Source organism: Heliconius melpomene, chromosome 15 (assembly GCF_056956725.1).
Source record: "Heliconius melpomene rosina isolate 202511_hmr_F chromosome 15, ASM5695672v1, whole genome shotgun sequence".
Taxonomy (NCBI): domain Eukaryota; kingdom Metazoa; phylum Arthropoda; class Insecta; order Lepidoptera; family Nymphalidae; genus Heliconius; species Heliconius melpomene.
In genome coordinates this window covers 1,729,891-1,756,429 of record NC_140403.1, presented here as the reverse complement: position 1 = coordinate 1,756,429, position 26,539 = coordinate 1,729,891, and the positions used below count along the sequence as shown (strand labels likewise).

Genomic DNA, 26,539 nt, shown 5'->3' with positions numbered 1-26,539 from the left:
TTCACAGTTTTCCAGTTCATTACCGTCCAATATTTAGTTTGTTAGTTTAACTTGAAAATATTAATGTATAACTGTAGCAATGATAACAAATTGTTTACACAATAACACATTTGACAAGTGTCACTTTGCCGTAGAATGTAAATAGTAAGTTAATAGATAATACCATAAATAAGATATGTTAAAATGAATGATTATTGTTATTGTGTTCTTGTATTTGTTCATGTTCGATTGCGTTCCATTTTGTTTTACATGTGTTCTTTTTTTTATATTTGTATTTCTTTCTTTTAATTACTACTTTAATGTGCAGATTATTCCAAAAGTCAACCTGTGCGCATGGATATTATTAGTTAATTTTAAAACGTTTTTATATATATATTTAGTTGTTTTTCTTTAAGTATATATATATATATATATATATATATATATATATATATATATATTATTGTAATTCTATTTATTATTGTATATTTATATATATATTTTATTTACATATTTATAAAATACTAAAATTATGAATATTGATGATGAGTTCTTTTCTTGCTCATCTAGTAATTATGATAGTGCTGACAGTAATAACTCGTCAGTCTCAGATTCAGATTCGCTTGTAGATAAGTTATCGAATATCTTTAATAACCCATCCGGTTCGCTTTCCTTAGTGCATATCAACGCACAGAGCATTCCAGCTCATTATACTGATCTTCTCGCATCTTTTGGCTCCGGAGTAGTCGATTGTGTACTTGTATCGGAAACCTGGTTAAAACCGTCTCTCTTATCAGCTTGCTATTCTCTTCCAGGCTTTCAGTTATTCCGGAATGACCGCACTGAGCGGGTTGGTGGAGGCGTTGGTATATACCTTCGTAACAGCATCCCTGCCAGGGTCATCTCTCGCTCCCTTAATCAGGCTGAAGGAATTCTTGAATATCTCTTTTTAGAAGTAGAACTACACTATAAAAAAATTCTTTTAGGCGTTTTATATTCCCCTAATGATAAAGTGAATTATTTTAGTGCTTTGGAAGATATTATGGAGAGTCTTTTTCATCATTATGACCATATAATTTGCATGGGCGACCTAAATACCTGTATGTTAAAAAATGATATTAGAAGCAACCAGCTCAAGGCACTGAATGAGTCATATAACTTGCATATTCTACCCATGTCTTCCCCCACCCATTTTTTTCCTAACTGTCATCCTTCTCTGATTGATATTATCTCCGTCTCTAACCCTAATTTTATTATTTCTCATGGTCAAATGACTGCACCTTTCTCTTTTCACGATTTAATTTTTCTTTCTTATAAATTACGCCCTCCCAAGGTTAGAAGCAAAATTTTTCTTCAGCGCGATTTTAAGCATATTGATCTGGAACGCTTCAGGGATGATTTGAGGAACATCGACTGGTCAACCACATTGTCACTAACTAATATTGACGATATGGTACACTCGCTAACTTCTGAACTGATTAACATTTTTAATGTTCATGCCCCCGTAAGACCAGTTCGTATCAAGCATGCGCCTGCACCATGGTTAACGCCAATTATTAAACGATTTATGACTAAGCGCGATCGAGCGAAAACTAAAAACAAAAGATTTCCTTGTGAAGAAAATCTCACAGCATACAAGAAACTGCGGAACATTTGCAACAGGATGTGTAGGGATGCTAAGCGTCGCTACGTTCACAAGACCATTCAGAACCTCTCTCAAGCGCAAGTTTGGAGATTCTTAGAGTCGCTTGGTATAGGTAAAGCCACTGCTGATCATCAGATCTCAGTGGATCTTAATGTCTTAAATTCTCATTTTACAAACCCAAATATAAAAATAAATGCCCACATAAAAACACATACACTGGCTTCTTTATCTCAAAATGTCCTACCAGACTCAACTCCCTTTTCATTTAAAACTGTATCTGAAGAGGAAGTCAAGAAGTGTGTCCGCTCCATCTCCACTAAAGCCATTGGAAGTGACAATCTCAGTCTCGAGATGATTCTTCCCGTGTTGGATGTCATTGCACCAGTGGTCACCCACATTATCAATTTCTCGCTGACATGTAATGTCTTTCCATCACAGTGGAAGAATGCTTATGTCATTCCGTTACCCAAAACCTCGAACCCTTCCGCTATCACTGACTATCGTCCTATATCCATTTTACCTATCCTATCAAAAGTCCTTGAAACCATCGTTCATAATCAACTGTACTCTTTTCTCTCCTCAAACAATCTTTTATGTCCTTACCAATCCGGGTTCCGTCCCTTTCACAGCACAGTTAGCGCACTGCTGAATATCTCGGAGGACATTCGGTGTGCCTTGGATAACACCAAGATCACTGCAATGGTATTACTGGATTTCAGCAATGCTTTTAGCTCTGTTGACTTTGACATACTCCTTGCTACTCTTCGTGCAGTTAACGTTCCTTCCACAGTTTTAAACTGGTTTCACTCTTATCTCTTCGGTCGCCGACAATGTGTGAAAGCCAATGACAATACATCGTCTTGGCTTGACCTCACTGCTGGTGTTCCTCAAGGCGGCGTTCTTTCTCCTCTTCTATTTTCGGTTTTTATTAACAATATTTCAAAAGTAATTTCTTCTCCTTACCACCTGTATGCCGATGATTTGCAGTTGTATCGACATGGCTACTTACATGAATTGCCTGAGACCATCGCGCTCTTAAATGAAGATCTTGCTGCGATTCAAGACTGGGCTGAATCTTTTGGCCTATCAGTTAACCCAAAAAAATCGCAGGCAATTATAATAAGCAGTAGCAGACTTGGTAGTAAAATCAATTGGACCTCAGTGCCTAAGATACTCTACTCTGGATTTCCAATTCCATATTACGACAAAGTGAGAAATCTGGGTCTAACCTTCGACAGCAACTTGACTTGGGCATCACATATTAATGATCTTAGTAAACGTATGCACTTCTCTTATCATTCTCTGAAGCGTCTCCAATATTTCCTCCCTCATAAAACAAAAATTATGCTTGCGCAATCTCTTCTACTGCCAATTCTTGACTACGCTGACGTCTGCTATTTGGATGTGACGGAGGAGCTACTCAATAAGCTAGAGCGCCTTCAAAATCTCGCCATACGCTTCATTTACGGTCTTCGTAAGTATGATCACGTTTCCCAATTTCGAGCTCAGCTTAATTGGCTTCCAATTCGCCTTCGCCGAGATATGCACATCCTTTCACTCCTTTTTAAAATCCTTAATTATTCAAAATTCCCCTCTTATCTTTGCTCCCGGTTTCATTTACTTCCCACTCCCACACGCTCTAGGCGTTCTTGTGTCATACCGACACTTGACATACCAAAGAGTAACTCTAAATTCTTCCAAAAATCCTTTTCTGTTTATGCCGCATCCCTATGGAACCAACTTCCTAAATCTATCCAGAGAAGTCCATCAATAATGTCCTTTAAATCCCAGCTTAAAAAATATCTGCTTGCAACCTTAAACTCGTAAACTTCATATTGTAATTACTTCCACATTTTCATCTCATATATCTATATATTTCTTTTTTATTTTTTTTATATATTTATTATATAACTATATGTATATATATGTGTATGTATATATATGTGTATGTATGAAACTATATATTTTATATAGTGTGTATATGTATATCGACATATATATTTGTTTTAATTATGTATTTATATATTGTAATATAATATGTGTATTTTGTTTTGTTTGTGCTAAGTTAACTAAATGTTTAAAGTAATAACTTAATTGTACTATGATCTCACCCGCTACTTGTAACTCACCCACTTCCACTGGTTGGCTGGAAGAGATCTCTTATAGAGATAAGTCCACCTTTGCGAACTAAATGTATTTTATTGTTTTCTTATGTATATTTTGTGCAATAAAGAATATTATATATAAAAGGACTTGTCCTCACTGACTGAGGTAAGACGCACGCACAGCCGTAACCGCTATGCGTAGAAACTTGAAATTTGGACAGGTATTTACTTTTGTAATCTGGACATCCACTAAGAAGGGATTTTGAAAAATTTTAACTCTAAAGGGATGAAATAGGGGTTGCAAGTTTGTATGGATTTTTTTTAAATCGGCACCGATTTTTATAAAATTTGAAATTCAGACTCTTAAAAATATTTAATTGAATACGTGTTTCATGGTTTATTAGTATTCATCCCTAAGGGTCTAAATAAGCACGCGAAGCTGCGCGCGTCCGCTAGTTTTGTATATACAAAGGAGGATAAGGAAAAATTACAATTAGAAAAAAAAAACAATCATTTGGCTTCTACAAAAGGGATTTTTACAGTTATTTTTTCGTCTTCTCTTTCTAGTAAGGGTTAAACTCCTTGTGGAAATACTTAGCCCTAGAAAATTTAAAATTAAAATTTTACAGGATAGATAACTCGACTTCCATTTACAATTGTAAATCATAATAGCGAGGCGCGAGCGCGAGCGCGGCGTTGACATCTGCCACTCAACACACAATGCCTCCAGAATTCGGCAGAAAGTGGGGTAGGTGCCCTCTGCCTATCCTGCTGTGTGCGGGATACAGCGTGAAGCTGATGAAACCAATAGGTTGAGCAATAAAATTATAATTACGGTATGTGATTCTATCGAAGCCAATAAGTGTATGGGCTGTAGTTACTAGTATTTGCATACGCAGTCGACTTTATTATAGGGTTATCATAAAATAGTAATATAAATTCATGTATAATATGTACATATGTTTTAACACTAAATGAATGTAAATAAAGCTTAAAAGCAGGTTATTATATTCAACCATATTTTATTTATAATAATTATTCTAAAAGTGGGGAATTGTGTGCTTAAGTGGTTCATAATAATTTAATGGCCGGTTCGTAATAGAATTTGTAGAGCTAGGTATTATTTTGTCATCTCGCGCGAGATGACAAAATGGTGGATTCCCTACACTTATCTATAAAAAAGACAAATAAAATCATTTTTGGTTGTATGGAAGCCCCTCTGAAATATTTGTTTTATTTTAATTTAATTATTAATTTTTAAAGAGAATTTATAATAACCTAATTTTCCAAATTTTATAAATATTTATAATAACGAATAAAACAGAGGAAAAAACACGTTCACAGACGCCTTCCATTTAAATATTTATTATATTCTATGTTTTAGTTTTCCATTTTTTTTGATGTTCTGCGCATTCTCGAAGAATTGCGTGATGAGTGGCGTCATGCTGTCCCGCCTATAGCCGGGTACACAAAACATAGTGCTAAGACACTCTGTCAGCGACTTTTTGCTGTATTGGAAGGAACTTTACGTCCCCTGCTATATGTGGGGTACAACATGAAGCTTATTTTTTATATTAAAGTTAAAGTGGCAACCCCATATGGAAACACCGGCTTTACGAGAATAGCTGATAGTAGATGCAATGATTAATCACTCTTATGATAACTAATAGCTCAGATATAATGCATCGTTATAAGATAATTTAGTGGAACACGGCCTAGGTTTTGCATAATTTTATGGACCTGTTTAATTTATGCAAATTTGTGACAGTTTTTTGTATGACTTATATAGCGTTAAAACTGGTTTGTATTAGATTTTCCAATAGATAATTATAAATTAAGATAAGTTAGTAGATGTAATTATAGATTATATATTAAAATTAAAATAGTTTTCCTTTTTAAACGTTTCTTGTACGCGGTAGTCAAAGACAAATAAATTATGTGCCACCATTTTTTTTTTATTTTGACGTTGTAATTTTTTTTATTTACTGTGCTTGATTTAATTTTTATAAAAAAAAACTGATAAAATTAATAGCTCAACAAGCTCTACCCTCTATAGTCCACTTCAACATAGACTATAGAGAAAGCTATTAATTAACAACGATACTCTGTTTCACCGTAAACGGCTCAATCGAAAATTTACATTGAAATGGATATATTAAATTTGTTTTGACAAACTGCTTTTCAATTTTCTTTATATGGCTTGCGCATCTGTTAGTGAATTGCTAGAGTCCGGTTTCTACCGCGAGCGAAGCGGACCCATTAATGACTACGTTGAACTCGCAAAAGTAAATTGCATACTTGTATTCCTACCAATAAATAGTAGGGTGGAAAGGACCGAGCGAGCAGAAAGAGTTGTGTGAAATGAAATCGCTTAATTCTAGGGAGCTACGCATACCTGTAACAAGGGAAAGTGCGGCGTTGTGTTCCGCCAATCATTACGCAATGCCTTCAGAATTCGGTGAAATGTGGGGAACGGAAGTGTCTTAATGGGAACAGAGTATCTAAATACTAATTTCCTATTTCCCTTTACCTACCCTGCAATGTACGAGGTACAGTATAAAGCTAAAATATATATGTATTCTTCTTTTTATTTTAAGCGTTCAAAGAGTGATCGTGCTTGCAGAATAATTAATGTTTCTACACCGATAATAATTTGTATAAACGCATATATTGATATTTATAGTGTCGTTACAGCATAGTTCCAACCTATTACACGACATGGGGTTGTAATAAATTCAAATTATATTCTTTACAATACATATATATATTTCAAGTATAGCCGTTTTCTATAACTCAAGTTCATATATATTCATTTATATACTTTTTGCTCACAAATTTACATATCTTTAAGGAGAAACGAATAAGTGTAGTGGTGGTACTTAAGACGTATTTGTTTTAAAACGCGAAACAGACAGAAGATATTATATCTATCTATATTTATATTATATACAAAGATTTTCCGTTACTGAGTAACGGACAGACAACGCACAAACGAAACTACAGGACTTAGAAAGTAAAAATTTGGCATCTTGGTAGGTTAGTTTTTTTTAACGTCACACTGTATTCCTTACATAAGTGGGTAGGCAGAAGGAACGTGGGACCCCAAGTTTTAGGACTGGGGTTCCCACGACTACCGTTCCCATTTCAACTTCCATTCTCCAACTTCTGCCAAATTCTGGAGGTGTGATTGTGTGTTTGGTGACGGAGCTGAACGCCGCGCTTCGAAATCATTTAATATTTTATTTCTTCTTCCTCACTATATACATATACATTTAACGACACTACTAACATATTATGGCGATAGTATGTATTTATATATTTGTATAGAGATTCGAACCCACTACCACGTGTTCCCATCAGCGCACTACAGCGTCATATCATTATTGTAATTTACACTATTGAATGAATATGTATTGCTTTATTGACAAGTATATGTAATTACTAATTTAATGGGTTAATTAGGTTTAACTAAGAATTTGTTTTGTATCAAATGTAAATTTATGCATTAATTAATGGCTTACATACATAAATATACACTTATGTAGATCTGTTCATTAAAAATGCGACGTCAACACCGATGATACTTTTTTTCCGCTTCTCCCTGTATCTGGCACACAACAGGGTAGTCAGAGGGAAGTTAGTGTTAAGACACTCTGTTACCCATTTTCCGCCGAATTCTGGAGGCATTGCGTGTTGAGTGGCGAAAATCTACGCCTCGCTTTACCTTGATATTAAATATTTCATTTTCTCGAATGGGGATCGAACCTACAACCAGTCGCGTTAACAATTACACACTCGTACCCTAGCGACGACTGGTCTGATTATCTTTCGAATAATTATTATTTTAATCTTGGTATAGTGACACAGATTGTGGAGTCAATAAAATATTTTATTTATAACTTCTGTTTACTCTAATAATAAAATTATCATCTTATTAGATGAATTAATTATTAATTATTTTATATTTGTATGTTTGGAAACCCCGTGTTAAGCGCAACGGTTATGGTAGTGGTAGTTAGCTCGGGGGAATCAAATATTCTGCTAGCCTAGCTCTGGTGTCGAAATAGGAAACGGAAACGGGCGGAACGGAACGGAACGGGCGGAACTCAATGCTATGCTTTGAGTTCCGCCCCTCAACATGGGATGCCTCAAGAATTCGGCGGAAAGTGATGAACGGAGTGTCTTAACACTAGGTTCTTCCTGCCTGATAAAATACGAGTGAAGTGCGATCGCATGTCTCTACAGAGTGCATAGACGGTTTCTTATTTATAATAACACCGGTTAATAAATATGTGGAATTCATTTATATAAGCACCGAGGTTAATAAATACAAATACAAGTCTGAAGTCAAAAGATAGAGTTATTTGCGGTTTTATTATGTAATGTAAAATAATTGCGACACGACCTTTTAAATGAGTTAGTAAAAATTTATAAATATGCTTAGGAAGCGGTTAACGTTTTTTAAAAAACAAAATAAAAGCACATATCGTCTATATGTTTCTAAATTATTCGGAAAGAGATTCTACGTAATAGCAATAAATGCTATTTATCTCCTATTACCAACACTTCACATGAGTTTCCTTCCAATAAGGGACGTTGCATACAAGCAACTGCTCCCGATTGACACAATTCGATTGCTTTTACAGACTTTTACACCTATATTTACCCTCTTTCACACGAGTATACTAACACAATTTTGAAAAATAATATTGTAGATTTGTTTTTATATGTGGTTTAGGCTGTCGTAACAGGTGCGAATGTAAACGTGACGGTTGCAACTTTGATTTCCACGCGGAGGAATTAAATATTTAGTTTTTCCTCGCTCTGGTAACGAGGCAAAGCACGGCGTTGTATTCCGCCATACAACACGTTGTGCCTTAAGAATTCGGCGGAATGTGGGGAATAGAAGTCATTGGATCATTCCAATAACACTAGGTTCCCATAATTAACAAATCTAACGGAGTTCTAATATAGGTATATTAATTAGCGTGGTACTTACATTTTAAATATAGTTATGTTCCCTCCAGGAATGCGCGGATATAAGGAATACCGCAAGATATGGATCTCAAAAAGTATTAAAGTGATTTTCACGAGACGAGACAACAGACAGACAGAAGAAACAGACATTCATTACATATGCATGTATACGGAATATCTTGTTAAATTTTTGTCTATTTTCAACTATATCAAATACTGAAAAATATATTTTTTAAGTCGGTTAGATAAAAACATTTTTTTTGCATGTTAACGTAAAAACAAACAATATTTCACGAGTCGAGCCGGAACATCAAGGAAAGTCACGAATCGGATTTAGTATCGCAATCGACGCCACAGCGGGCGGTAAGTAATGGCGGCCGACAAAAACACAGAACTGGTGATTTAATTTAATATAGTTACTTACTTAGTAGAAAAATAATTAGAAATTGTTGCCGCGGGGAGTCGTATTGACGACTTCATTAAGACAATTTCTAAGTTAAACAGACATGAGACGGTTAATGAGTCGTTAGTGATAATAAAATGACTGATGAAGTTCTTGCTAGTACAATACAAAAACTAAATGGTTGAACTCGAAGAAAATTTGCAATTTTATATGTATTTAATAGTAATAGCGAAGTAAGGCTCTCGTGGGAAATAATGGAGTTATATATCGTTTACAAAGTCTTAATGTTTCTTTTGAGATTCGACCATATTTTTTTTATGTTTGTTGCCTCAAAACTTTTGACTGGGTGAACCGATTTTGCTGGTAAAACCATTGAAATCGAAGAAAGTTAGTGGTTCTCGTGTGATCCCATATTAATTTTGTCCATTTCTGACAATATTAAGAAAGTCACATAAGTCTTAAATTTGCATTAAGTATGTGCGCGACAAATGAACGAAAATGAAGGTACGAATGAAGAATACGTTTCCGGGATCCGATTGAAATTGAAGAAGTCATTTTTTTTGTTAAAAATTATAGTTACGTTTTTAGCTTCATACTGTATCACACACATTAGCAGGTAACCTAGTTTTAAGACATTCCATTTTGATTAAGATTCTTCCAATCCTCACTTTCCGCTGAATTCTGGAGGCTTTGGGTGTTGAGTGGTGCAACTCAACGCCGGGCTTGCGTCGACACCAGAGCGAGGAAATGAAAATAATAAAATTTCCTTCCCTCAAGTGGGAATGGAATCCATAACTTGTCGCGTTTATTGGCCTTTATGTTTATATAGTTTAATTTACATTTGCTGGTATGTCTTGAATGAATATATTACATAAAATATTTTTATATTACATTTGCATGAAATATGGACGACGTCGCTATTTTAGCGCCAATAAATAGTGTTTTGTTTAGCATATTCTATAGGTTTTTCATTCGTTTATTCAACTACCACCTTTTACATGTCACACTTGCAATTTTTCCACTTCAAATTAATAATTTTACACTCCGAAATCATCATTTTCTTTAATTAATTAATTAAGACTACGAATTTGTCCTTTTATACTGAAATTCGGTCTTATAATAAATATTTTATATATGTATATCTATATGATATTATATGTAGGCAAAGGGAAGCTGGGAACCTAGAGTTAAGAAACAAGAAGTTGAGTGGTAAAACTCAACGCCGCGCCGACTGAACCCACAACTATAGCGTTTACCGCCGCGATGGCCTCAAAAGTGATTAAATAATTTTGTAAAGTTAATTTAATTCAGTTTTTTATTTTACGAAGTTACTAACACTTTAAAACATCACACGAATACTTATAGCCTATTATTGATTTAGTTGTATAAATAATTTCTATTAACTAAGGTGACAGAATATAACAATCAACACTATTCAAATGCCAGTACTTTTGTCACTGATCCGCTATCGAACATGTCTCTCACATTGTAAGGAACATTTGGCTATATGTACGCCGTTTCGAAATGAAATTGTACATTATTGATTCAAGTTTCAACATTGTACCTAAAATTTCAAGCTCAATGGGCCAAATAACACTTTAGGCGATAATATTGCTGTTAGGAGTTTCACACACAAAACTATTTCGATTTAATATATATATATATTTTTATAATTATACAGCGTGAAATTAAAAAGAGTACGGTAGGCCGTCGTGGCGCAGCGGCACAAGGGTGTGACTGTACCGTGACGGTTGTGGGTTCGATCCCCACTCGAGGAAGTGCAATATTTATTTTACTCGACGGGCACGCTCGAGGCAAAGCACGGCGTTGAGTTCTGCTTCAACACGTAATGCCTCTAGAATTCGGCAGGAAGTGGGGAATGGTGGTTTTAACACTAGGTTCCCTCTGCCTCCCCACATCAGTGCGCGGGAAACAGCATGAAGCTTTGATTTGATTTAAAAAATATAAATAAAATAGAAAATCACAGTGCAACCGCTGCTTTATATCCTCAGACCCAAAGGTCAACAGAGTGAGATAAGTGTAAATCATAAATTATCAAAGGCCTAACTAAAAGGCATTAGAATATTTCAATGTAATTTTACTTTGTGATATTTTATCGAGCCGTAATAAGCGAGGACAAGATGCTGATTTCATATAATCTGAATAATTAATTGTAGAATAGCTTAGGGATTATGTTAATGCGAAACGGAAGTGAGACTGCAATGGAACTACTCTTTGATTTTTATTAACTTTTGTATTTTTTTTTGTAGCTTCGCGCTTTTTTTGTAGCTTCGCGCTTTTTTTTAAATTTTAAGTTATGTAATGACTCTCCATTCTCCACTTTCGATTTCAAGACATTATGAGACCGTAATTTCACAGTAGAACAACGTGTCAGTGATGGTTTTGGGCAGTAGGCTGTTACTATCCCGATGTAACAAAGGCAGAATAATGAAATACGAAAACATGTAAGCAACTGCTGAAAGTATGGGGTCATTAAAATAACTTCAAATCGTTATATATCTTAAATTGTTATGTAAAATGAATAATGATGAAAGGAGGCTGCAATTTATTTTGAATATACTCATATATTCACAGATACCCATATACCGATTATTGCCATACCTTTAGTAACGCTCGCAAGATCTACACGAGATCGATTGACGTAATAATATCTCCACAACACTACACAGGAACAAACATACATAGACTAATAAACATATTACCCTTCTTTGTTTTGCACAGTCGGGTAAAAATAATTGAAGTATTAAGAATTTTCGAGCTGCAAGTATATTAGAGCACGCGTTAGAACAGGTCAGAAGCCTAACTGGTTTTTACTTCATAGTATCTCGGCACGTGGCTAAAAAAACGAACTGACAGTTCGTGATCGAGTACTTATTGTGTCTCAGCGATAAAAAAAATATTTTCTACTTAAATATAATATGAGCTACCAAAGTTTGAAAGTTTGAGGCGAAGCAAGGCGCAAGGGCACTGTAAGCTCGACTGATTTCGGGTTCGATCCCCACACAATGAATTATTTATTTAAATTTCTAATTTTCATTTCTTCGTTCTGGTTCTGGGGGCATTGAGTTTAAAATAAAAAATAAATAAATAAATAAATCAGTTTCACACTGTATCCTGCACACATCAGGTAGAGGGGAAGCAGCAGCTACCAGAGCGAGGAAATGAAAATTAGAAAATATGAAATATCAAGTGGGAATCGAACCTACAGCCTGTCGCGTTTACAGTCGCAGAAACAATTTTAGCCAGACGCTCCACTTGAGACATTCCATGCTAATGGCGGAACTGAACGCCGTGATTTGTCTTTATATTCGTTAGTAGTTAAAATAGTTATATTTATATAGCTGTTAATCTAAGATCCCAGGGCCCCCAGATCTACGTCATTTTTAAAATAAATAATCTAGTTAATCGTAGTGTGCCATAATTTAAAAGAACATTTAGGACGTCCGACGGGAGTAGAGAACCACGTAAAGGGTTTGATAATATAATAAATATGTGAGTCTGTACTCTACAAAGGTAGAGTACAACTCCAACTACTACAACTAAAGAGTTGGTGCTACCTCTGAAAAGGCCGCACTTTCAAGTTAGTAAGTACGCATATGCCTAAATATATTTTAGACTAATAATCCTCAAAATTTAAGCTTTCTTAAAATGGCATATATCTGGGGGCCCTGAGATCTCGGTCTATATTGCAGGAATTATGTAACAGCTTAACGCTACATAAGTCATAATAATCAATAGTAAAGTCAGAAATAGTCAATCGACTCCACAACTCGCGTCTTATAAAACGGCCATAATTGTAAATTGCGCTTAATTTAACAAAATATGCTGAATTTGCTTTGACAGCGGCGAAATACATTTTATTACGATATAGAATTTAATTGAATGGCACACGAAGATTATTTAAATAAGTTATTCTGTAATACACTGAGTGATATGTGATTGTTTTCCAATTTTTTAGTGTTATTACTTTTATAGAAAATATATCCATTAGAAACGGCCCAAGAACTCGGACCACTAAGCCATGCCTGTTGTTTCCAACAAGCGCTGGCAACGCACCTGTAGCTCCTCTGGTGTTACGGGGTCGTGGGCGGCGGTGATCACTTACCATCAGGTGACTTTTATACGGCTTCAGTATTTTGTAAGTTAGGAAGAATATACGCAGTCTTTTATATTTTTAACACTTTAACTTCAGTTCTTACATATAATTAATTAAGCATATTATAATTCATATTTTCTCTTTAATTATTGATTAACAGGCCAGCTTGGCCAGTTCTGGCGCAGAGGCACAAAGTGTGACTGTAAACGCGACTAGTTGTGGGTTCGATCCCCATTCGAGGACGTGAAATATTTATTCAAATTTATATTTATATTTCTTCGCTCTGCTGTTGAGGCAAAGCTCGGCGTTGAGTTTCGCTACTCGACACGCAATGCTTCCATAATTCGGCGGAAATTAGGGGACGGAGTGTTTTAACACTAGGTTCTCTGTGCTTAGCCTACCGTGTGCGGGATATTACGTGAAGATAAAGCGTGACGCTAGTTATTTTTCAGTGTGTTCAAACTTAACTATTGAGTTACAGGATCTATAAACTTGAGGGTAGCTTACATTAGCCACGGCTTAGAGATTTTAAACGCCTATTAAAGTGATGTAGGCATGATCTGGGTTTTAAGCTTAGCTAATGCTTAAAAGATTTTCATATATTATGAAGTTCATTATTTTCTGTATATCCTAGAGTTATTTATAATAATTATATACAGTTATAAAATAATTATATGCCGCCGTTGTTAATTAAAAGTACAATATTATTTATTTTATTTTCCTCGATCTGGTAAAGGGAGAAGCCGTAGAGTTCCGCCACTCATTGCAATATACAATGCCTTCCTAAATCGAAAGTATTTCCTTCCCTTGGAAGTAGGTCCTCTCTTCCTACCATGTTATATATGGGAAACCGCGTAAACTAAAAAAATATTTATACTAGTGTGTATCTAGCTTAATCCTATATTACTTAACTTAATGAAGGTAATAGCCATTCAAATGATAAGTTACAAGGATCGATAAAGTTTGAGTTAGGACAAATTATACATGGTTTAGATGTCGTGCCATTTGTGTCATTAAACGCCTATCAAGGTGTCGTAAGCCTGTAATGAATCTCAGTACAAGTTTCGTTAACGTTCAAACATTAAATTAAACTGCTATGTTCTACTATGGAGAGAGATTAACTTTAATTTTATATATATTGTATATCATTGTATATGGATACATCGTGTATCTAAGATCCAAGAAAAGTTCGAGAATATTCCACATATATTACAATTTATAAAAAATGTGATAAGAGATTTCTGTGTTAAAGGTTATTATCAAATTAATTATTTTATAAACTGTAACATGCCTTAGGAATTAAACGCTCGCTCCAAAATTTCTTTGTCACAAATTGAAACTGTAAATCATTTATTTAAAAAAGGTTCTTCTCAGTTCTGTTCTGTGCACTAACTTTGTGCTTTAATGAAGGTCACGGTAATGTCATGGTAAGAATGGAAAAGAATGAGCAGTAGTTTGAAAGTAACCTCTAAACAATTCTCTTAAGAAACACATATATTTTCATTAAAGCTATAATTTCTATATATAATTATTTAATTATTAAAATAATTTAATGATTAATGTCAGTAACAGTTTGTATGTCCTTATTTTCGATAGATAAAAAAAATGCCTGTGTAAACTGCCCGTACTGTGAAAGTTCGCCTATGTAAACTTTAAAGAGGAACTAGAAAGAGTAACTGTAAGTGGATATAAATACTATTTATTTAAATATATAGAACTTACAATTGAACTGTACTCAGAATTTGATACCTGAAACAAAAAACAATAATTAATTAATATACAACTATGTGTATATTTAAAAAAATATTTTGTTAAATATTTGTTAAACCTAATAAAAATCAGTTTTTTAGCTTTCCCACCGAATTGAGACACTGTTTCAAGACTATATGCGGGATATACTATAGTACACCGTATAGAGGCGAATCTCATCGCCATATTTTGACGATCTAACAAAAGTATATAAGTATATTTAAACTATGAGCCTAAACGATGACCTGTCATGGCACAGTGGCCTAACACACAACTGTGCTATGGTAAACGCGACAGACAGAGAGAACAGTGGGCTCTACTCGAACTAAAGGAAGAGGAATATTTAATATTCATTTCATTCGGTAACGAGGCAAAATCACGGGGTTGAGTTTTGCAACTCAATACGCAATGCCTTTGGAATTCCGCGAAAAGTAGGCAACGGAAGTATTTTAATAAGCACGGAATATCCTAACACTAGGTTCCTAGGTTCCTTTCCCAGTAGGGTAGGCACTACTATGTGCGGGATACAGCGGTAAACTAAAAAATATAGGTAAACTAATGTAAATAAATCATATTATAACATTCAAAACATTTGCAAATCATACAAAGACTATGCACACAACATTTCATCCCAAACGATCTCTCGAGGCCAAACTGCCGCATAAAACTAGAGAGCCTCTAAATAATTCAGTTCTGATTCCTTAAGAGTACGAGCTTGTATTTGTTGGACAACAAAAGCGCGGGCAAACACGGAATGGGTGATTATTTATATTGTGAATGAAAAAGCTACATTAGAGTCGGTAAGGTCGACTCTACCTATAAAGAGTAGAGAGTCTGACCCTACCAACTATATATTATTCAACTTTTCTAAGCAACTTGGTTGCTTGCTATGGAGATGGTTATAGGTTCAAACTCCATAGAAGTATATAATGTTTAAAAAAATAATGACTTATTTTTATGACGTTTATATACCGACTGGAAAACAAGTGTCATACGAGTACTCGCCTTAATATAACATATAATATGTACTTATTACATGTTCAGTTTGTTGCCCACAAAGGCCACCCCCCTCTTCCCCCTAAGGGTACAAATGAGGGTTTGAAAGTTTGTATGGAAAAAATCTTTAAATCGCCACCGACTTACATATAATTTAAAATTTAGACTCTTAAAAATATTTAGTTGAACACGTGTTTCATGGTTTATTAGAATTCACCGCTAAGGGTCCAATAAAGCAGGCGAAGCTGCGCGCGTTCGCTAGTATATTGTAAACACACATTATTTTAACTACTTTTCTAAGCTTAAATAATATGTATATATTTCTTTCAAAAAAAGAATATTTATATTTAAAGCTTACTTAATAAATGAAATTAAAAGCACATTACACGTAGTGCAAGGGGAATGCTCGAGTAGAGTGAACTAATAGCGAACTAACTCGGAATTTTATTTATATTCACACCTGTCTCCCTACTTCTCTGCCTAATAAATACGGTACAATGGTTAATTAGGTTCAAATGTAGAATGTTGTTTTTAGTTTCACTATGCATTACATATACAACAGGGTAGGCAGAAAGAAATTAATGAAAATTCACTCCATTCTCCGCTTTCCGTCTGAGTTTTAAGACATTATGTGTTGAATGTAGAAACTCAGCACCATAGTTTTGTCTTGCCAGAATTGGGAATTTAATATAATTCAATTCTCCGGGGGGGCAATAGATGTCCCATGTACCATGTAGAGTCCCATGATAGATAGTGGGGTCACTTTGTGATAGGGTCATTATACATTATGCTAATAATGTTAAGATAATCTGTTTTTAATAATATAAATAATATAATACATGATAAGCAAATTATATACAATAATAAGATAAAAGTTATCTAATTATTATATAAAAAAATACTTGAAGAAGCGTCTAGCTGCCTAGCCTGATGTGCGGGAAAAGTGTGAAGCTGTTTTTGACTGTAATTTGAAGCCACTCGTGGCGCAGTGGAACAAAGTGTGACTAAACGCAACAGGTTGTGGGTTCGATTCCCACTCGAGGAAATCAAATATTTAATATTTCCATTTTCTTCGCTCTGGTATCGAGGCAAAGCGTGGCGTCGAGTCCAGCCATTCAACACACAATCCCTCCAGAATTCGTCGGAAAATGGAAAACGGAGTGCCTCAACATTAGGTTCCCTCTGCCTACCCTGCTATATGTTTGTATTTTTAAATTTTTAAATTCTAATTTTAACTAGTCTACATTCTTCTTGTCGGTACTAATGATAACTACTACGAACTAATTTCGATGAAAAATTCCAACAAGCAGAACAGACTAGCAACAAATCATTTCTTACGCGTATAGCACATGCATCCTATTAAAGTCTTCTTTTTGTGATCACGCCATACGCTATATATCTTGTTTAGACTACTTGTCGCATAATAATTACATCAAATAGAATCTTAGGTGTGGAATTTGTCATTATATGTTCCATATTTGGCCACCTACACCTCGGAAGCAGCTACCGGTAACAAGTTCGAGTCCCAGTAGGGATGAATGGCTCGCTGAAAAAGGCACCGATTTGCTTAACACGAAGCCAACTTTACATAGGCTTGATTATGCCAGTTACATCTCATTATACAAGTTAACTTAGTACAAAAAAAAATTGAGACCGTCGTGGCATACTGGTGTTTGAGTTTCAACGCGATGGTTTTGGGTTTGATTCCCACTGGAGAAAATTAACTATTTAATATTTTAATTTCCCCGCTCTGATAACGAGGCAATGTGCGGCGTTAAGTACCGCTACTCAACACGCAATGCTTCCGAAATTCAGCCGAAAGTGGGAAACGAAAGTGTATTAATGGGAACGGAGTGTCGTAACACAGGTTCCCCTGCATATCAGCTATATGCGGAATACGGTGTAAAGCTAAAATATAAATATAAATAAAATTTGTATTTAAATTATTATCATTTCGTTGTTCTGGTAGACAAACCACGGCGTTGAGGGTGGTCGAAAATGGATAACGGATTCTATTAACGCTACGTGAAATCAAAGTTGCTTTCACTATTAAGCGGGAAAAAGCGTGAAGCTGACAAAAAAAAAACATGGATGCCATCGCATTCATGATGAGGCGGCGCAATTAGACATTCGATAAAACTAACATTATTAAGCGAGTGGGTGGATATGCAAATAATTTGTTTTACAAATTACTCTCAACTAGGATAACCTCGTTAATGGTAATTTATTTTGTAAAATACTTGAATAATTGGAGGATTTATCGTTTCGTTGACAACCCTAAGGCTATACTTTAGATATTTCAGACTTTAGATATTTTTTTTAAATAGAATTATGCAGAAAGTATATTTGTTTTAAATACTGGATTTATTTTGTAAGTGGCAGAACTTAACGCTGTGTTTTGTCTCCCAGAGCGGATTAATTAAAATAATTTAAATATTATAATTTCTTAATTTACTGTTTTTTACAGTCACGTTTTTGTTATTATAAAATCAAAATAAAAATACAACATCGATAAATTCAGTCTGGAATCGAATCCGTGACCACTTAAAAACATTTAATGAATAATTTTATAGTTAAGTAGAACATAGTATTTAAAAGAAATCAAAACGGATATAAACGCTGTAATTACTTGCTATTAGCATCATTAATATTTCTGCCAGTAGCCCAAGTTGACTCCCACCTCTGACCTCAGGAACCTCGCTTAGTTAGGAAAACATAGGTAGTTGAAAACTTAGAGGTACATTTGAGTTTATTTAAATTGAATTTCTTGTAGAACTATGGTAAAAGCTAATTGTGAGGATATATATTTTGTTTTTGCTTTAATATAAAGAAATTATAGTAAATTTTTTTTTTCAGCTTCACATTGTATCCTTATAGTAGTAAGACACTCTGTTTCCTACTTCCCGCCGAATTTTCGAGGCATAGCGTGTTGAGTCACGGAACTCAACGTCGCGCTTTACCTTGTTACCAGAGCTAAGAAATGAAAATATTAATGAATATTAATACATTTTCTCGAGTGGGATTCGAACCCACGACCGTCGCGTTTACAGTCACACGATTGTGCCACTGCACTACGACGGCCTTTCCGTAGTTTATAATTATTAAAGTTAATTTGGATTTGTGTGTTATTGTAATATTGTTGAGAGTTATTATCAGATTTTTAATTAAGTATATGAATATAAGCAATATTACACAACAAAAAAAAAACAGCTTAAGAGAACCTAGTCTTAAGACATTCCATTCCCCTCTTTCCACTCGGATTCGAGAATTTGAGTGTTAAGTGGCGGGATTTAACACCGTGCTTACTGCACAATTAAAATAATTCAATACCCCAGAGAGAATTGAACTCACAACTAACGCTAACATTTAGAAGCGGTACTACTACGCCACGATGTCTCATAATATTTACTTAAGCGAGAAATAATAGTGATTAGAAACAACTGCCTCTTAATAATAGAGGGCTTGGTTTTATTAGTACCCGCGGCTAAGGAAGTGAGCGTTGTACTGGATCCATTCAAATTTAATGTTTAACAATAGTTTTACTACACTTATAAAATTCCTTTACGGTTGAGTGAATTTATTTTAACCCGTTGCCTTTTATTACTCGAAACAACGGGTTTATATTTTAGTTGTTCTATTTTATATAGAAGTAATGGTTCTGATTAAGATTCGTAGTTTAAAAATACTGTACTAATATATAGTCGGGTAAAATTGACGTTCTGTCTAATACGTTCGGCTAAATAATATAAAATGTTATATATGACTTCATCCAAATAAAATTTGTACCTAATAATTTCTGGTCTCACTATTAATTACTTTAAATAATTCTTCCTAAACGCCATCGGCCGTCGTGGTGCAGTGGTACGAGTATATCATCTGACTGTAAAGGCGACGGTCGTAAGTTTGTCCGTTCTATATGTGTTCGTTCTTTATATTGTTTTTTTTAGCTGTACGCTACAGCTAAAAAAAACAATATAAATTGGTTGTTTTGTGGACAACTAAAAAGAACAACTGTTGAAAAAAAATGAAATGTGCTTTTGAATTTTACGATACTTAAATATTTTTAATTTATCAGTTCAGTTCTTAATTTATGGCGCTTCGAGCGTGCCAGTTGAGCACTAATCACTTCGCCAATGTCACGTTGTATGGAGAACAATTTATCAATACATTCAAAGTTTTAGAGATGAAAAATGACATCAAAAAAAATATGTCACCTTAAAGAAAAATTAAAATACCGATCATTTTTAGGGTTCCGTAACAGGAACGGTAAAAACGTACCCGTTGTAGGTGGCGTTACACTTTGTTCGTATGTCCATGTATCGAGAGTATTTATCTCGACATCGCCAGCATCAAGCTGAATTTATTATAAAATATTCAAATCTATCCCTTAAACCGCAAAAAGAACCAAGCTTCTAAGTCAACGCAACGTATAAAACATTACAAGCCTATATTTGTAGTTCATACAAAATACACATGTCTTTAAACTTAAGTTTATCAACCTTTATAACTACTTGTACTTCCCTTTTTGTTGTACTTCCCGTTGACCACCAATACTGAAATAACATTTGGTACAGAAGCGTCGGTGGGCGTTTCCGTCTCGCACTTAACCGGTTTTTTAAAATTACATTACCTGTTTAACGCCTCTGCTTTTAGCTCAAAGGTTTGCGCCCGCTATTAAATGATTTAAGAATGCTAATTAGCGATGTCTTATTATTGGCTGTTAATTAATATTATCACGCGATATAATTGATGTATAACTCACTTTTTTACGCTGTATCCCGCATATAGCAGGATAGGCAGAGGGAACCTGGGAACCTAGTGATAATACACTCCGTTTTCATAAGTCACTTCCATTTCCCATTTTTCGCCGAATTCTCGATGCATTACTTGTTGAGTGGCGGAACCCAACGCCACGTTTTGCCTGTCTACCGGAGCGAGGAAATGAAAATATCAAATATTTAATTCCTTTAATATGAATTCGGCCTCTATAACTCACTTAACTCAGAAAAATATTATATTTTTTATATCAATGTCGATAAATGTTAGTTTATTTGTAAAGATGATGATGTAACGCGTCTAATTTTAATAAGCTTAATAAGCTGTCTGCGAAACATAACATAATTCTTTCGGTATCTCTTGTAAAATTCACGATTTATATTCAAAATTAAAAATGAATAGAAAATGTGAGGAGTGTTCGCTTTTCACTCATATTTAAAATTTCGCTTCGCGTAGCCCAATAAAACGTTTTGTTGGAAATATGTATTATTATTAGCATTTGATAATAACTTCAGTACTCATTAACATTTATAAAAGGTTAAGTAATAAAGTATTACTCGACTGTCTAATGGCTTACGGCCATCGAATTATTGTAGACATCTAATGCAAAGAAAACGCGCTAACTGCGAGTTGTAAACGGAAAAAGGAAGGAGTTTTACAAGGCACTATATTAGAAATTACTTTGAGTTTGTACCGTAATATATACAACTGTCAATGAAAGAAGGCAGAGGGAACCTTCTCCACCCAAGTTTCGTCATATTACGTGTTGGGTGGCAGAACTTAACGCCGCGTTTTCTTTACCAAACACACACATGCGTGCGGGATATAGCGTGAAGTTATAATAAAATAAAATAAAATAAAATAAAATAAAAACTTATGTGAATAAAGTGTCATCATAGCAAAATCCTTTGAACAACGTAAATATGAGTAATGGGAAAGCGATTATGTACTGTGCGAGGTCGACACTATATAAGGATAGTGGTACTAAATAAGCGTAAGCGGCGTTGATGCTGTAACGGACTAACGCGTGCCCGCAATTTTGTATGACTTTGATATATTGTTGTCGGATTGTAATTTCTGTATTAGATTCGATGGCTGTATATAATATTTTAAATATATATATATTTAAATTGGGGACGCGTATTTAATTGTATTCTTCAAAATAATTCATAAACATTCAGTTTAAATAAAATATTTGAAAATGGACAAGTTTATTGAAATCTTTAAAATAAAAAGAAAAATTCATAATTTCAAACAAAAAGTCTTCATCTCTACTAAATATTATAGATGGGAATTATTATTTAAATATTATTTTTTTCATTCGATTAAGTCGTGTGTTTACTGAAGCTTGCAATAAAAACCACTTTATTTACTGCACTTCAATTTCATCACAACTAACATTATCACAGTCAGCACGAAATTGCGTCAAAATATGATACCCAATTATGATAGGCTATCTAGGAAATTATACAGCGCTAAAACTACAATGTACGGAAACAAAGTACTAAATCACGCTTCAATCGTGCTCTCTCAAATATAATGGTGCCTATAGGTTTAGAAATGACGCCATCAGTGCGCAGCACAGCGACTGTACACGCGACGGTCGTGAGTTCGATTCCCACTTGAGAATTATTTGCATAGCTCTGTTCCCCCATAACACACAATATTAGACATACCTATGAGAAGTGATTTTTTTTTCTTTTACTAATGAATGTCTGAATGCGAAGAGCTGAAAATCGAGCACAGTAGCGTGCCATTGGAGAGGCCCATGTCCAGCAGTGGACGAGGACAGAGGCATGGATGATGATGATGAATGTCTGGTTATCTAATAAAAAATCGTTTAACGGGTTAAAAGTACAAAATGAAGTTATAAACCAGACGACACTAAGCCATCGCTATTTATTATCATAAAATAAATAAAAATAGAAATATTAATTTTGCGGCATCATGAAGTAACCGCAGTTTGTCAAAGTCACCGCGACCGTCTCAAAATTAAGCAAACTCTAATTTATATAGCGTTTAAATCAGCTTGTCTGCTTCGCGCCGCGGAAACGTCCGAGTTATAAGCACCTCACTTCAGGTGATAAATTCTATAATCAGTTGTAACAATTGTATTATAAATTATTGAGACATAGATTATATCGGTGCTGCTTATTATCTATTTTTTTTTCAGCTTCACGCTGTATCCCGCATGTAGCAGGCTAGGCAGATAGAACCAAGTGTTAAGACACTCCGTTCCTCACTTTCCGCTGAATTTTTCAAGGCATTGAAATATTAATACAAAATAATTTTGCAATATACAAATATATTAATGATATATTCTAAGATCAATATAAAAAACCGTGTTAACGTCGGGTCCTCACATGTATGACAGGAACTTGTTCGAGAGTGTAGGCGGTTAACGATTGAATAAAACTTTATGTTCTTTGTAAATTTTATCTATTTTGTTTATTCGTGCTTAATGTATCAGGATGTTACTGGCCTATTAGTAACAGTCGTAATATTGTAATAATTACTAGTAGAGTGCCAAGTGCAAGCTACAATTTATGATAGAACATTTTTTTTTACTTTTTCTTTACTTTTTCCGCTGAATTCTCGGTTAATTGCGTGTTGAATAGAATAATTTAACGCCGCGTTTTGCCTCGTTTCCAGAGCGAGGAAATGAAAATATTAAATCTTTTATTACCCCATTGGGAACCGAACTCACAACCATCCATTTAACAGTTACACGTTTGTGTGCTTGCGCCACGATAGCTCTATTCTTTTTATTTAGTTCAGCTTTACGCTGTATCCTGCCAGCAGGATAGGCAGAGGGAACTCAGTGCTTACACACTATGTTTCCCATTTTCCGCCGAATTCTGGAAGCACTGCGTGTTGAGCGATGCTATGCTTCGTCACCAGAGCGGAGAAATGAAAATATGAAATATTTAATTCCCTCCAGTGGGAATCGAAGCTACAACCTGTCGTGTTTACAGTCACATTTTGCGCCTCTGCACCAAGACTGGCTTCAAAATAATATTTTGTTAAATTAATAATCTTTATCTTACGAACATTTAATAATGTCTTGGTTTTATAACTTAGCTCTACTCCCAGAAAGCAAGATATCGTATCAGTTTAGTCGTGGACACAACATATTATATATATTAAGTTTGCTTATTTTACATTTAATTTAATTATAAAATGAACATGAATATCACTATCTGATATCTGGACACTGTATAAAGTGAACTGCGACGTTCGATAATAAAATTTTATAAATAAAAAATAATAATGGAAACGTGCTTAAAGGTTTGTTAAGGATGTGTCACTAAAAACCTAAACTATTAACGTGAGGCCAGTTTTAATAATTAATATTTTTACAATTGAATTTAGTCAAACAACAGCAAATTATAGAATGAAATAAAAAGACAATAAAATATACTTTGAAGCTGATGAAAGGTACACCTTTTATTGATATTAAATGGATATAGAAATTAAATGGAGTTGAGTGGTTTTAGAAAATTAACGTTATAATATTTTTTACAAGATGCTTGGCGCGATAAATATTTATATCTATTTAGTATTTTTATGTTCTAATAATTATGGCCTTTTAGTAATGTTTTATGAAGTACGTATAAATTAAAGGTAAGGTAATTAATATGAATATTACTGTAAATTAGTAGCAATCATCTAATTTATAGAAGGTTTATTAGTCTAATAAAAAATATTCATAAATTCTAATAAGAAAAAAAAAAACAAAAAGCAAAGCAGCTTTACGCGAAGCTAATTAGACAGAGGAAACCTAGTCTTACAACTTAATAAAACGAATAGCGAACAATTTATCTATATATCATTTTATTGGGAGCGGTAATCAAACCCACAACCGTCGCGTTTACAGTCATTCAATTATTAAACTTAAATAAGATGTTCGAAATACTATCCGATTCTTCGTTTTAATTCAATAACCATATTAAATCAGTACAGAATGTACCCGATCGAATTCCCCGTACAATATTATCGTAAACTTACTGTACTGTAAATATAAATAAAATCTGTATATACTATGTCTTGGAATATCTAGTTGACATTTCTAATGAGATATCTTGTACTTGTATTGAAATATTACTTAAAGAATAATTCTAAAGTTTTATTGTCATGCTAAAATAGACAAAAAAGTTGAATATTATTACATATCCCATATATATTGGAATCGTGATGTGATGTCTGACTGCAAAGTGCAACGGTTGTGGATTCGATTCTCACTAAGCGGAATGAAATATTTTCACTTCACCCTAGGTTCTCCCTGTGTACTCTGCCTTATGCGGGGCAAAGCGTACAGCTAATATTTTTATAGGAAAATAACACAATCAACAACATTATTAAATTGTCCAGCAGTCAATCAAATTGACAGTGATGTCATCAATTAGCTTGATCTGTTTGACAGTTAATTATTTTTTAAAAATGTTGATAAATACGTTTTTATGGCCTATAAAAATGAAATTATAACGAATTGTCGGTAGACACGCGTGGGTGTCCTATTATAATATTCTGTATATTTACAAATTTACATCTGTCCGTTTGCACATGCTTTATTAACTGGCCATTATCAAGTTTTTATTTAATATTTTCATTTCTTTGCTCTTGTAACGAAACAAAACGCTGCGTCACTACTCCGCCACTCAACACATGATGTATGAAAGGGTGTTTTTTTGTTTTTCTAATCATTATTGATTAAAAGTTGTATGCCGTTGACCTACAATCTAGAAATGAATACGGAATCCTCGGTGGGTGAGTCCGACTCATACTTGACCTGTTTTTTTTTCATATTATTGCATTGTCATCGGTCCTTGATAAGTATGCAAAGTTTTAAAACTTTATGCTATTTGTACTTTTGTAAAGTAGTGTTCGCATTGTCTATGTATCACAACAATCTTTAACGCGCTGTAATGCCGTTGATGTCTTTTACATACACAAAATACAAATAATCAATTTAAATACTAATGAACAGAAACTGAATTGTTTTCATAGTGTAGAGTAGTCAGGTTGCCTAGTTACCAATTTTATTAGAGATATTTATAGATATCGAATCGGGTATCCTTAATTACTTCCGACAAGAGCCCGCGGCAACCGAAGAGTAAATCAGCCTTAGTGATTAAAACTGTTAATAATGACATGTGTATTGCTCACGGTACGTTTGAACTATCGGTGGTAATTTGCAAGAAGCTAAGATATTTATGGTATGCACCAATTTAAGAAATTCATATTAATATTCATGTATTCCTGTTTAAATTATTTTTATTGTTTATTTCACAGTTCTACAATGTACGTTTGCTGAATTTGTACTTTCCCGCTGCCAATCTGTTATAGAAGATAGATTGAATCCTGTATTCCACACATAGCAGGGTAGGCAGAGGGAAACTAATGTTAAGACACTCCGTTCCCCACTTTCTGCTGAATTTTGGAGGTATTGCGTGTTGAGTGGCAGAACTCAACGCCGCGCTTTGCCTCGACACCAGAGCGAAGAAACGCAAATATAACCGTAAATAAGTATTTCACTTCCTCGAGTGGCGATCGAACCTACAACCATCGTGTTACAGTCACACACTTATGGCGCAGGCCAAAAAGTGATATACTGTATACAAAATCAACTATATATACTAAGTGTAACCATCAAGCCTATGTTATATATAACACGCTAGCTTTAACTAACTTAACAAGAATCAATATTAATAATGTATAGATAGATATAAATCTAAAAAAAAATCATTATCGTCATATGGAGTTATTCTCGCTAATTAGTTACTAATGCCAGT

General features: G+C 34.3%; 1 long non-coding RNA gene across 1 annotated transcript in view; it reads right to left on the bottom strand.

Annotated features, from left to right (window-relative positions):
- LOC146531235 (uncharacterized) overlaps positions 1–26,539 on the bottom strand; it is a 157,617-nt gene that overhangs the window by 60,199 nt on the left and 70,879 nt on the right. Inside the window, exon 4 of the long non-coding RNA XR_014878776.1 lies at positions 14,949–14,975. This is a non-coding gene — a long non-coding RNA (uncharacterized LOC146531235). The remainder of the gene's footprint in view (positions 1–14,948; positions 14,976–26,539) is intronic.